Source organism: Hippopotamus amphibius, chromosome 1, assembly GCF_030028045.1.
Source record: "Hippopotamus amphibius kiboko isolate mHipAmp2 chromosome 1, mHipAmp2.hap2, whole genome shotgun sequence".
Taxonomy (NCBI): domain Eukaryota; kingdom Metazoa; phylum Chordata; class Mammalia; order Artiodactyla; family Hippopotamidae; genus Hippopotamus; species Hippopotamus amphibius.
The window spans coordinates 115,418,091-115,429,384 of NC_080186.1; positions in this window are offsets into that span (position 1 = coordinate 115,418,091).

An 11,294-nucleotide genomic window follows, 5' to 3' on the forward strand; every position below is an offset into this window, starting at 1 on the left:
ATGAGATGTGTTGGGAAATAGATGGGAGATGGGATGCAGGCCAGGTCTGGGGCAGGGGGAACCCCTTAAGAGAACTAAGGTAGGATTTTATAAATGAGCAGATAAAATATCAAAGGACTTAACAATAGTTGAGACCACAAGACTTATACTTATTATGAGAAAAATTCAGTTTGTCCATATTTAGTTTCCTGTGGGATATGATATTGATTATTAAAAAAAAATGATCTATCAGTGTGAAATATTTGAGATAATTGATGACAGTCATGCAGATGATTTGTTCAATATGTTGCTGTTGATGAGGCTGATGGTGATGGTGATATTATATGAATCACATTTAATAGAACAGATCTGATAATGTCTCAGGTTTGTGTGTGATGGTTGTGCATGAAATCTGAATCCTGCTTTCTCATTGGATTTTGTTATAGTGCTAGCAATGCATTTGTCACTGACTTCATCTCTGCTATCATAATAACTGCATTTTGCTATCTGTTTCCAAAAGATTACAGTTCAGAACTACAACAGAAAGTTATTTATATTTAAATTAAATGGTAATTTTAAATGAAATATTTTTATGGTAAATATATGTGATTATTTTCTGTACATTTTAATTTATTGCCTTTAGACAGAAGATTCCCTATGAGGGTTTGCACTTTACAACTCACCCACTTTTATTTATTTATTTATTTATTTATTTATTCATTCGTTTGTTTGTTTGTTTGTTTTTGGCTGTGTTGAGTCTTTGTTGCTGCCTGTGGGCTTTCTCTAGTTTTGGTGAGTGGGGGCTACTCTTTGTTGCGGTGGCTTCTCTCTTTGCAGAGAACGGGCTGTAGGCATGCAGGCTTCAGTAGTTGGAGCCTGTGGGCTCAGTAGTTGTGGCATGAGGGCTCAGTAGTTGTATCTCACGGGCTCTAGAGGGCAGGCTCAGTAGTTGTGGTGCACGGGCTTAGTTGCTCCATGGCATGTGGGATCTTCCTGGACCAGGGATAGACCCCGTGTCCCCTGCCTTGGCAGGCAGATTTTTAACCACTGTGCCACCAGGGAAGTCCCAACTTACCCACTTTAAAGCATAGGGGTCCATGTTTTATTTTGAGTTATGTATGGGAGAACGAATTGCACTGGGACAAAAGGAATGGTAGCTTGGGATGAGGGAAGGAGGAAGGGTTAGAGCTGGCATTGGCCTTCCACTCGGATATTCTGGTGTCCCCAGAAGGCATCTCTTATTGAGGGGATATGTAGGCTTAGCCCCAGCACTATGCTGGAGTGTCCATTTCCCTCACATTGTTGGGGACCCACCAGTTGATGGGCCACTAGAAGGAGTTACTCATGAATGGTGAAACGGGTACTTTCGCATACAAGACTGGGTGATAAAGCAGAAGCAGGACATACAGTGTTGAAAACCTCATAGCTATTTCTCTCAGTTTTGCTGGTGATGGAGACTAAGAGAGTGATAGATGGGAAGGGGGTCATTCTGATGAGGGCATGCTCTTGGGGGGCTTTGGACCTTCTAAAAAGTCCACCATGGTCCCTGGTCTGTGACTCTGGCTGGAGACACCACCTTCTGTCTTCTCATAGGTCTGATGTTTGCCCTGAGCCCCTTCCCATTCCCTACTGCCCTACCAGCCCTCCTGTGAAATTCCTTATCTTTTAAGTCATTTCCTTTATGTAATAAACTTCTGTTGAGTGCCATCTATATTCCCCATCTAAAGACCACCAGGAGCACACCTATAGTAGAACAAAGTTGTGTTGATTGGCTAACTGCGATGACGAGGTAGTACATGATGGGGATACATTAAGAGGTGCTTGTTAAAAGATTTGGATTTATGTTAGGTAATCTGGGGGAGGGTTCGAGGAAGCGAAGTTTTGTTCTGGATTGGGTGCTATCAGAAAGCAGAGGCACTTCTATGATAGTGTATCTTAATAATTTTAAGTAGAAAACAGGAGCAATGGGACAAGGCTAAAGATGTAATTGGTAAAGAAGTAGCAATTCTTCATGTTGGCTGAGAAAAAGGGATGCTGGTCATTTTTGTGGTTTGGATAATGCCTTTGTTTTGTTGGTGCTCAGAAGGGTCTTGTTTTTGTCTTACTCCCTCTTGGTCACAGAGTTGGCTTGTCTGATGTTGGAGTTCCTTGAACTTGTTTCTATTCAACTGGAGAACACAGGGCCTAACTGTTAGATCTAGGCCAGCTCATTGCCAGCAATCTGGGTCTGTTCTTTTCTCAGTAACGATTATAGGCCAGTCACCATGATCAGCATGGGGATAGAGCAGTGAGGAGGAGGGTACGGTACCTTTCTTAAGAGAGCATACAGTCTAGCAGACCAAATAAACATAGAAGAATTCTTTACACCAGAGATAAGTGGTCTCCAAATGGAATTCAAGTGCCATGGGGCACATCAAAAATAAGATGTTGGTGTTTAGACTTTGCTGCAAAAATGAATGAATATTTATATCTCTGTATCTTGTGGTGATCAGAGGCAAGCCTTGTCCTTATGAAAGAAGTAAGCGTGGAAGCCATTTTCCCCACACGTGTTGCAACCGTAAGTTATCAGTGGGGGTGGGGATGGGGGTTGAAGTGGAAGATAGGGGAGTGGGTGTGATAGTGGAGGAGAGAGGAGGAAGCAATTTGTGAAAAAGTAACATGTCACACACTTTGGGATATTTCGAAGGATTAAAACATCCCTGTCAATGACTGTCAGTGGGAAGTTTACCCTGTCCTTCACGCAATACCAGTGGACGACTGTCAGGCTTTGCCCTAGCTCCATCCTTGACTGTGAGTCTTGGATGGCTTCACACAAGACCTGGAGATGGAGCTCATTCATCTCACCTCGATGAGTTCCTCCTGTCTTTCACCCCTCCTTTTTCTCATGAGATTAGGTGCTCTGCAAGCCCCACATGCAGAGCCGACATCCTGTGATGACAGAGAACCATCATAAGGTCATGGCCTGGTCACTTCCCCCCAGAGCACCAGGGCAACTCCCTGAGAGTCGCCAAACTCAAGAGATCCATCCCAAGGAGCCTTGGCTTCCTGTGGCCCTGAGACATCAAGGAAACACAGAGACTGGTGGGGCTGGATGAATCTTGGGACAATTTCATGACTTAGTCATTACAATTGGTATTATAGGAATGGGAGGTTCAGGATCTCAGGTTTAGCTCCTTGAAGTGCATTTTGGACATTTCATATCAGCAGTCAAGGACTGAATCAACAAACATAAAGTCCTTCTCCCTTTGCTTACAGCTCACAGTTCCTGCCTATTTCTGGCTCCTCCCACTCCCATAACAATTGCCTTCCGTGGCAAACAGCTGAATCATTCTTAAGGGAAATGGGAATAGGTAGCCAGAAAGTACCACGTATCTTCGATGTCAATTTGAAGGTGTGTTTTCCTAAAGTTCTTATGTAGATCCCAATTTCCCCCTGGAAGGTATGGCAGCCCCCAGAGCAGAGGCTCAGCAGAAAGAGGCAGCAGGTGGGCCCTGAGCAGTATTTTTGAGTAGGCACTTCTGGGACACTTGAGAGGGGCTTGATACTCCTAGTTTTGCTTCCATGACATCTTCGGGGAATTTTAGTGCCTCTAGAGGTAGTGAAAAGGCAAATATTTAATAATTGAATGTGATTGCATCCACTTTAAAAAATGACTCTTTCCTTATTTATTTCAGAGTTTGTGGATCTGAAACCACAGCTTAGGGAAAATTACTGAGCAAAGAGAAATAGGGAAATAGAAACTAAGTTGAGTAGAGTGATCCTGATTCCAGTGAGAACTGATCAAATCTTGGAGCTCTTTTCCTATTTCAATTTGCAGGCAGAAAATGGGTAGGATTGGGAAGGGGTGAGAGTGGCAAGTCTTATTTAGGGGACAGCTTCCTACACGCTCCAACCCCAGGCCCTTTGCATCTCCATGGTAGGTGTCAAGAGTTTTGAGGAGAGAAGGAATCCAAGAACCCCCAAGACAGTTCAAATATCTGTTCCTCAGTCTTCCTATAGCTCTGCCATTCTTGCTTTCATTCATTTATTTGTAAAAATCATTCATTCTTTCAAACCACTTATATTGAGATGATAGTACATTCTGTGCTGGGCAAAGGTGATTAAAAAACAAAGAAGTTGTTACCCCCACCCTCAGGTCCCAAAGTGCAGTGGGGCCAAGAGGCAAGTAGAAATAAACATAAACCAACAGAGGATGTTGTAATACACGTGTGGGGAGTCTTCAGGCCGGTGGTCAGAGTTTCTGGGTGTCAGTCCCTTGTTGTTCTGCAGTGACTCTGAGTGAATGAGTCACCCAGATGTTGTCACCTGCTATCACTTGGGATGGTTAATGGTGAGCAGAGCCTGCGCTCTGTCCAGACACAGTAAACTCAGGTAGGGCAACTAAGAGGGGCTCATAGAATGCAAGAGGCATCCGGGGTCCACCAGGAAGAAGAGATAATGCTGGCATGGAGGGCAGAATGGAGCTGTGAGAGCACTGGAGGCTTCTAAGACCTTGGGTGGCAGAATAAGATGCTCATGAAGATTATCTCCTCTGGAGACAGAAACTGCCAAGTTTGAATCCCTTCTCCTCATAGAAAAGAAAAAGCTATTTATTTATTTATTATACATTTATTTGTTTATTTATTTTACTGGCTGTGTTGGGTCTTTTTTTTTGCTGTGCACGGGCTTTCTTTTAGTTGCAGTGAGTGGGGGCTAATCTTCGTTGTGGTGCGCAGGCTCCTCATTGCCGTGGCTTCTCTTGTTGCGGAGCTCGGGCTCTAGGCACGTGGGCTTCAGTAGTTGCAGCACATGGGCTCAGTAGTTGTGGCTCACAGGCTCTAAAGTGCAGGCTCAATAGTTGTGGCGCATGGGCTGAATTGCTCTGTGGCACGTGGGATCTTCCTGGAGCAGGGATGAAACCCATGTCCCCTGCACTAGCAGGCAGATTCTCAATCACTGCGCCACCTAGGAAGCCCAGAAAAAGCTATTTATAAAGAAGCACAATGAACCAGAGCTGTCACAGGTACAACTAGAGTTGGGCATAAGAAACCTACAAAAGCATTCCTATTCCTGCCCTGGAAATAGGTTCATCTGTACCATTTTTCTAGAATTCATATATATGCATTAGTACATGATATTTGTTTTTCTCTTTTGGACCTACTTCACTCTGTATGAATAGAGACCCAGGCGTAGAGAATGGACATGTGGACACAGGGTGGGAAGGGGAGGGTGGGATGAATTGGGAGATTAGGTTTGACATAAATACACTACCATGTATAAAATAGTTAGTGGGAACCTGCTGCATAGCACAGAGAGCTCAGCTCAGTGCTCTGTGTTGACCTAGACAGGTGGGATGAGGGGAGGTGGGAAGGACGTCCAAGAGGGAGGGAATATATGTACACATACAGCTGATTCATTTCGTTGTACAGCAGAAACCAACACAACTATAAAGCAACTGTGAAGCAACTATACTCCAATTAAAAAAATAAACAAACAAAAAAAAAACCCCTACAAAGGCTGTAGTGACATGTCTCACAAATTAACAAATCTTTAAGAACTATTGTGCAGTATCGCAGTGACTGTAGTATTGATTGTAAGAGAGCCAGGGCTAGTAACTCAGAGAAGAGAGTGATTCAGATTGGCTGGGATGGCTAAGAGGTTAGACCAAAGATAAACGATAATTGATGGGTGTGATGATGAGTCTGACAATGATGATATATGTGAACCCCTGATGTAAAGTGGACCAAGGTTGTGAAAAGTGCAGTTACCTCAGCCGTGTAGTATTTTCTCTTCGTAATGATGAATACATATTCCTCCCTGAATCATGACACATTTAAAATCCCTAAGAATGGGACAAGTCATTTGTATTTCAAATGTAACTTAACAGATTTTGACAAGACATTACTGTCATCTTAAGTGCCTCTGATTATCCTGATACAGGAACGGCTGTAGGCGTGGCCATCCTTTTTTAGGTGCGCCGTACATTGTAACCAAATAGAAAACCAAGTAGAAGTGCTTTCAAGATACTTGTGCAAATGTGGTTTTTTGCTGAGACTTGGGGATTGAGTAAGGAAGACTGGGAAGGGGATGAGAACAGGCCAATCTTCAAACAAACATGTCAGCATTGGTACCAGCGATCTGTCCCCTTGTCTTACTTAGCCCTTACCTTTGGTGTGGAAGTGAGCATACATTAGATGTCCTTTTTGTTACTACCAAACCAACAACAGCCATTCTCAAAGACTTACCCATGATGAGTGTCTTCACTGGGCTTAGCAATATTTTACCAATATCTATCCGATGGCCAAGGATGAGAATCCCACTGAATATAAAACCACTTTTGTCTAAATCTGCTGTTTTGCAAGGCAATCAGAGGCTGCCCGCCATGACCCACCGGAATGGAAGGTCCCTGAGAGCAGGGATTTTGTCTGTCTTCTTCCTCACTGATTCGAGTACTTAGATGAGTACCACACAAACACTTCTTGAACTGAATGAATGATTGAACAAATGAGTTTTGACTTAGCCTGGGAAGTCCCGAGATGAAAACTGAATAATTTGTCTCTCTGTAACCACTGAGAACTCACTTGTCAGGGACAACTTTTAGTGGTAGAATCATAACTGACATACCTTCTGGCTTCCCCTGACTGTCTTGGTGTCTTACATTTAAATTTTATTAGTTGACTCGGGTCCCACTTCTCCAGACCTCTAAGTAGATTCACTAATAGCAGGAATTCTGGTGGCACTTAACAGGCACTGCTGAGTCTCTTAGCCTGATTCCAGAGATTGCTGGTAGATGTTTCTTCCAGCTTTGGGGGCTCTGGTGCTGACGTCAGTGGACAAGACAGGGCTGTGGTGAGTCAGGCAGCAGCTGCCAGAACTGGGGTCACAGCAGGAGACTGACAAGGGGCTGGCCACTGAGATGGGCACTTCAGGGGACATTTGGAGGCCGGCGCTGCTGCTGGTTTTGCTAGCAGGGCATCTCCGCAGGGGTCAGTGACCCTAAAGAGAATAAAATACACATCATGTTGTCAAAGCTTCTGGCCAACATCTCTTCTCTGATGGGTTTCATAGATCACGTGCTCTTCTTTTGAGCTAAGAAATGTGGAAAGGAAATGAAACTGATTTGGAGTTAATTTAGTCTGGAAAGATATTCTTTCCTCTTTGGCCTCCTGCTAGGAAAGAACACTAACTCTTTTCTAATTAGACTCCTACAATGTCTTGTCTCCATGTAATCATGGAGGAGAACAAACCCTTTTGGGCAAAGCTTCCTTGAGAATGTGTGGTGGGATGAATGCATCTCTCAGAACAAGTTTAGGAAGAGGATGAAGGTGTACTGAGGACGCATGGCAATGCAAGTCATGGAACTGCAGAAACATCCCATAAAGATGCTTATTAACCCCATACTCTTCCTGCTGAATCTATTCTGGACCCTCTGCTTCTCTCTCCTCTGATGGAGGCTTGGGCTTGTCTTTACATCCTTGCTAGTTCAGGTCCTGCCCTAGCTGGATACTCAGCTGATTTTGTGGAAGTCAGAGAAAGCTGATTCTGAGTAGGTTGTGGACTGAATTGCCCAGGACAGGAGCTCTTGGGCTTGTGTTGCACAGTGTGAGTGTGTTCTTGTGGGAGGGTGACAGCACCGAATATTCCCAGGCCAGCTCTGGGCACAAGACAATATGTTTGATGGAAGGGAACCAGGAAACCTACATGTATACTTAACAGAGGCCACGTCCCATGTTCATATTTTACAGTGGAATGTAGAGTTGAATATAACACATAACTTGACAGAGTAATTAACTAATTGAACAGAAAGACAAATAAATAAGGAGTCTGTTTCCATGTGATAAGTGCTATAATATGTGACTAACTGCAAGTCCATAGTTCTTCAGGTGTCCTATTTTTTTTTTTTTTTTTGCATGTTCTCTAGGAAAATCAGGCATCCAAATGTAATCAGCTCTTGCTTTTGGGGGTGGTGACAGAACTGAGGACACTGGCAGAGTGGGCCGTGTGTGAAGAGCGAAGCAGGGGTTGTGGGGTCACAGAGAGAAACTTACAGCACCCAGGAAGCAACGTGGAATCCCTGGGCCGGAAAGCAGTGGTGACACATCAGTGCTGGATTGGAGGGCAAGTTTAAATAAGGGAACTACAACAATTGGAGTGAAAAGAATCACAATGAGCATATTACGAAAGGTGTGATTTTCTATTAAGATCTCGGGGGACATGCGCTCTTCATTTGGAGACCATAAAAGCACAGAGTCAGGAGTGGTTCGTCTGCTTGAACCAGTTGAAGGAGACCTGCAAACGTGAATGATGAGAATGGCTTTGATGGAGATGGTTCTGTTGAATGTGTTACGAGGTCCTGGTGGTGGGTGCATCTTATCTACCGGAGCTGACGTCATAGTGTCGATGTTTCGTGTAAGATCCGTTGATGCAAACTGAATGTTATTTCCCCTGTGAATTTTGCTTTAATTTTAGAGATGAATTTCTCATCCAGTTATCTCTAATATTAAATAAATGTGTTTTGCTATGTGTTTTTAAGATAAATCACAGTCAGGATTACAACCACATATTATCCATATTTGAATTAAATTATAACTTTCAATGGAAATTAAATTATGTTCATGACAGGGCAGGTGCAATTATCATCTTCCCTTTCCACTCGGCATTTGAGAATATAGCAATGCCATGGCTTATCTCCAGTTGCTCGTGGGAGCAGAATTGCGCGGTGCCACAGGGGAGAAGGCTGGTTCCGGACGTGGCTGGGGGACAGGGAGAGTGCAGCCTTGACATCCTCACCGGCCTTTTCCTGCCTCCAGTGTGGGAGGTGAGGTCACGGCCATCCCCAGAACTACGACTGGCCATTTTACTCATATTGTTGAGGGTTCTTTCAGCAGATCCTGGACTGGAAGAGGCACTTTCTCATGGTAGCTGGATGGTAGGGCTGTAAAGAGCTGTAGTTAAATAGCCAATTAGCTTCTAAGGAGTGAAATCTCTAGTTACTGGAGATGAAAATTGGGGAGTACGTTCTAAAGTTTCTGAACATCCCAGCACTGTGCGTGTGGAGCCCTCTTCCCTCTTCATGAGATGCAGTGGGGGTCTGTGGGCCTTTCCGCAGCCCCCTCCTAGACTGCGTGGCGTGGGGGCCCCGTGTGCATCCTGGTGACATCGCTCACCAATCTGACCTCCCCTCTGTGAGGAGCTCCCACTTCTCACTCCCTCCGTCTCTCATCAGAGTGGACGCTCCACAGACTGGAGGCTGAGCGTATGTCCTGCGATGACAGAGCAATGGCTGGGAGACCACAGCCTGGCCACTTGCCCTGAGCCCAGGAGGGACACTCTGAGGGTCACCTCTACCAGGGGTGCCGTGCTTGGAGCTCTGGCTTCCTGGGGTGAGACCCGACCTGGCTGGATAAATCCTGGGTGATTCCATGGCTTGGTAGTGCCGACAGGATGCTGCCAACAGGGGGTGGAGACGCCCAGGTTTGGCTCCTCAGACTGCATTGTAATCAGGCCAGGTGAATTATAACTAATGATGAACTGAACAATGAAAAACACTTGTCCATTTACTGAAAACCACAGTCCCTGCTCAGTTCCGGACCCTCCCATCACCAAAACCATCAGCAAGGCTGTGACAAGCAGCTGAGTCATTCTTAGCAAGGGTGGGATGAGAGGGTCTAAAAATGCCACCTGGTCTTCTAATTTAAAGACATTTTCTTTTCTATTCTCTTGAGTCCTAACCTTCCCTTGGATAATGTTTTTGTATTTTGAGATATGCAACACCTCTCCCTGACCGTGGAGAATATTCTAGGAGTCAGAGGAAATTTTTTGACTAAAGTGCCAAAGCTGAAAAGAAAAAGATCCATGCACACTCATCTTCTAAACAAACTAGAGAGGCCCAGTCTCATCCCTCCAGGACTTGTTCAGAAGAGGCAGAGCTGGCCTGGCCCCTACAATCAACCCACCAGCCTGCTCCAGGGTGTACACCAGAGAGCTGACAAGTGGATCATCTTCTACAAAGAGGGAGCCTGAGCACTGGCTTCTGATCCCACAAAGGGATTGGACTATGCTGGGGGAGGGGAGCATTTGAGATAGAAGTTTTATCCTGAACTACCTTGAACTGCACTGACCTTTTTGTCCTGGATATGAATACAGAATCTGTCTGAAACAGCATTAAGAGCAATTCAATACAGCACAGAAGGCAGTGACCGGATGAAGATAAAGGTGCTTTCTATTTGTAACTCACTGAGTTCAACTTTTCAGTAAAGCAGTTCAAAGGCTCTCTGAAGATCTCTATTCCAAGATCTTTCTCCTTTTCCACTGTAAGCCAACCAGGAACATAATCCCAAGGCCTGGACCATGTTCAACTGCCTGCATTTAAGACAAACTTCCTTTTTGATATTATTAACTATTACTCCAAGAAATCGATATTTCATGGTCAAGAAGCTGTGAAATGCTGTATAAGACATCAACCCTGAGAAACCTTATGTTCTCAAACCTCATCTCTGCTCCCCCCACCCCCAACCCAGGTCCTCAGTTCCTATGGGTCACCTGTGGGTGATCAGGAACCCATTTCCTCTGTCCTTGGGCATTGTTGCAGGTTCCAGTATGCCCTGCAGGTCAGCGTGGGGATCTGGAGATGCTGAGGAATGGGTGGACTCACTGAGCAGTGAGGGTGGGGGGCTTCGGTTACAAAGGACAGGCAGAAGGCAGGGGAAGCTAGAAGGAAGAGTCATTAATTCACAAAGCCATACAACACCTTTACCTTCCAGCACCTAAGAAGGGCAGCCAAGCAGTTACAGAGAGAGGGGACGGGTTTTGAAGGTCAGAGAGGACAAGATCCCTGGAACAGCCCAGCACCTTCGATGGATGGGAACTTCTTAGAAGATCGAGTGCCGTAAGGTGGAGGAGAGACAGTGGGAGGGTTGGGGCGGTGAACATCTGTGTGGCACTCACATGTCATCCACAAAAGAACGTGAAATCTTTCTGGTCTCAGCTCTCACCAGCCACCTCCATTTCTTGACTCCAGTTTCTCACATACATCATATTTTCTCACAACTTCTTGCACATCCTGCCAGTGGGGAGGAAAGTGGACCTGAAGCACTTGAGCAGGAGGGACACCTTAATGACTGCTCCTGGGTCCTCGGGTTCCTTCTGGCACCTGGGAGATCACAAGAAGCTGTGGGTCCTCTGCACCACTCACCTCGGGCTCCAGTGTCGTGGCAGGTTGGGAGGGAAAGGGGAAAGGAAGCAGGAGCTTTTCTGATGGATAGGATTTAGGAAGCCCCCAAATCCTGTCCTTGAAACTTTCTGTGGGCCCGTCATTTCTTATTTTTCTTTTACTC